Source organism: Triticum urartu, chromosome 2 (assembly GCF_003073215.2).
Source record: "Triticum urartu cultivar G1812 chromosome 2, Tu2.1, whole genome shotgun sequence".
Lineage (NCBI taxonomy): Eukaryota > Viridiplantae > Streptophyta > Magnoliopsida > Poales > Poaceae > Triticum > Triticum urartu.
This window is the reverse complement of record NC_053023.1, coordinates 559,789,034-559,792,706: the sequence shown is the minus strand read 5'-3', so window position 1 is coordinate 559,792,706 and position 3,673 is coordinate 559,789,034.

Genomic DNA, 3,673 nt, shown 5'->3' with positions numbered 1-3,673 from the left:
ATCAGAATATATACGAGCAAATAGCCATTAGCCCCCAAGTGCCAAGTTGAATACTTGTATTGATCTTGGGACTTTGTAAGCAATTGAAAGATGAAGATCAAATATGCATTAGCCCCCAAGTGCCAAGTGCATAACTTGTTATGTGGTTGGTACTTCAATCCTTGTACCGTTTTGCTGAATCATATAACTGTCTGCATGCAGGCTGAGCTGAAGACGAAAGAAAACCAAGTCGCCGATCTCCAAGATAATCTGAAATCCCAACAAGCTGAAACCTCCAAAGCAAAAGAGGAATTAACCAGCGCTTTAAGCGCCATGGAACAGCTTAAGGAGAACTTCAAGAAGAAGCGGGCGGATTGGGCCACTGAAAAATCCGCTTTAATCAAACGAGCAGAAGATGCCGAGGCTGCACTAAAACCGGTGGCGGATGAACTGACCAGCATAAAGCGGCACGTGCATGCCATGACCACTGCTATCTTTGGTAAGCCGGTTTGACTTCTGAACTGATTTTGCCGTCTTACAGAGCTGCCGGTTTGTTAACCCTTTATGATATTTTAGGGACACGCATTGGTCACTTGGGGTCAGATGTGCGGAAGAAATTGAAAGCCGCCTATACGTTGGTCGAACAACTATACACTGGTGCACAGCGGATCATCTGTACTGCATCCCACAACAAGTCGGCGCCCACCTTGATTCAGGACACTCTGATGAAACTGTCGGTGCTTCGTGCCCGGGTTGAAGAGCTGAAGAAATCTGCTGCTCGAACCGGTGCGATCAATGCCTTAATCCGGGCAAAAGCTTGGGTGCCGGATTTTGATCCTATTGAAGCGTCTCAGGGCTATCCCAGCTTGAAGGAAGACGGGTCAGAGTTTGGTGAAGCGGATCTGCGAGCAATAAACCGGGAGGTGCGTCCGCTAGCTTGTCAATTAACTGAAGAAGCAGACTTGTCTCATTATCAAGCCCAATATGACAATCAAAACAAGCGAATAGCTGCACCAATTCATGAAGCGGAAAATCTTATCCCTCCAATCCATAAGCATACTTACACTCCCGATATTGACCCGTCGTTGCTGATCCATGATGAAGCAGTTTTTCAAGCATTAATGGGAATCGACTGGACAACTGTTGATTTCCAGCCGCTGGGTAGAGAAACTGAAGCTGAAGCGGCGCAGGATGACCCACAACCATCAGGCCAGGCTGGTGACCAAGCTTGAACCGGAAGCCGGTTTAAAATTGCTTCTCCTTTGCGAAAAACAATGATCTTATTGTGGGCACCGTGTTGCCTTGTAATAGGCTAGCTGATACTTTTGATGTTGATATGCCTTCGTGCATAATCGCTGCCACTTGCTCTTCCTTTGGGTGATGAACTTTCCAAAGTACTTGCTGCAATAAAAAATCTTCAAGTGCCACCGCGGTTGTACCGTTAGGCGGAATATGATGTCTGCATACATGAAATCAAAACATCCGATTTTTTTTAAGTATATGACCAAAATTTTGAGATACATAATACCTGCCATTGTTGAGCGTGAAGTTGGCTTGGCCAATCTTGAAGCGGAGTTTTATAAACCCACACTGTTGGAGGAGATAGCAGCTCCCATATATATATATGACGCCGGTTTACCATGTAAACCGTGCCGGTTTATAATAAACACCGTGTTACTCCATAAGAGGATGTTAACAAAAAAGATCAAACCAGGTAAATAGTCTCCGGATTGAAATGAACCGTGTTCCGTCAATTGACAGTGTGAACCGGTTGAAAACTTTGTTGGTTTAAAAAACGCAATAAAAAGAAAGAAATACCTTTCAAAGAAAAGTGTGAAGCAAAGGCAATGACAAAACCGTTTGCAAAAAAAGGCTTATTTGAGCTGATCAGATGGCGTTACCATGGCCGAACACGACCAAGCTCCCGATAGGTGTAACTATGGTTCTAGTCAGCCAGGTCCCCAAATGAAACCGTGGCATTTATGCCGATCAAGTGGCATGGCAATGGTTCGGATTCGACCAAGCCCCCAAGTGATTCTGTGGCCTTAGGCCGATCAAGAGGCATGACTGGTTCAGACGTGACCAAGTCCCCAAGTGATCTGGTGGCTCTCGCCTATCAAGAGGTATTGTATTGGTTCGGACACGACCAAACCCCCAAGTGATATAACATGATGCTTGTAAAAAGCTAACTCAAGGGGTAAACCGGAGGCCGCTTTAGAACAACTCCGTGTAACCACACATGATGTAAAAGAACAGATACCCCGCTTTAGCTGAGGTTTCGGTTTATTATATTTAATCATAATATATACATCGTCGTAATATGTACATAAGTAGAGCCAATGGCTCAGGTATAGTAAGGCCGAAGATGAGCTATGTTCCACGGCCTGTTGGTCTCCTCCTCTGATGTACGTGAGTCCTTATGCTCTTGAATATCGATTAGATAGTATGACCCATTGTGCAGATTCTTGCTGACCACGAAAGGCCCCTCCCAAGGTGGGGATAGCTTATGCATATCAGTCTGATCTTGGATGAGCCGAAGCACCAAATCTCCTTCCTGAAAGGTTCTGGTTCTGACTCGGCGACTGTGATAACGACAAAGATCCTGTTGGTAAATCACCGAGCGGGCAGCTGCTATGTCACATTCTTAATCCAACAGGTCCAAAGCGTCTTGCTGTGCTGTCTCATTGTCCGCTTCAACATAAGCCGCCACACGGGGTGAATCATGACGGATATCACTGGGGAGAATCGCCTCCGCTCCGTAAACCATGAAGAATGGTGTGTATCCTGTTGATCTATTGGGTGTAGTATTGATGCTCCATAACATAGATGGTAACTCTTCTACCCAACAACCGGTGTTCTCTGCAAAGGAACCATAAGCCGGGGCTTGATGCCTCTCAAGATCTCTTGATTAGCCCTTTCTGCTTGACCATTGGACTGTGGATGTGCCACCGATGAGACGTCGAGCCGGATGTGCTCCCATTCGCAGAACTCCTTCATGGCACCTTTCGACAAATTGGTACCATTATCTGTGAAGATACTGTGTGGAAAGCCAAACCGGAAAATCACTTTTTTGATGAACTGAACCGCCGTGGCCGCATCACACTTGCCAACAGGTTCTGCCTCCACCCACTTTGTAAACTTGTCAACCGCCACCAGGAGGTGGGTCTTCTTATCTTTGGACCTTTTGAAAGGCCCAACCATATCCAGCCCCCAAGTCGCAAATGGCCAAGTAATTGGAATCATTCTCAATTCTTGAGCCGGCACATGAGCACGTCTTGAAAACTTTTGGCAACCGTCACATCGTCTGACCAGATCCTTCGCATCAGCATGAGCAGTTAACCAATAGAAGCCATGGCGAAACGCTTTAGCTACCAAAGATTTTGAACCGGCATGGTGACCACAATCTCCTTCATGGATCTCATGCAAAATTTCACGGCCTTCTTCAGGAGACACACAGCGTTGAAACGCCCCTGATACACTGCAATGATGCAACTCGCCGTTGATAATAGTCATGGACTTGGATCGCCGGATTATCTGTCGGGCCAGAGTCTCATCTTCTGGTAACTCGCCCCGGTTCTTGTACGCCAGGTAAGGAAGCGTCCAATCCGGAATAACATGAAGAGCTGCCACCAATTGAGCCTCCGGATCAGGAATAGCCAAATCTGCTTCACGAGGGATCTTGATCGACGGGTTG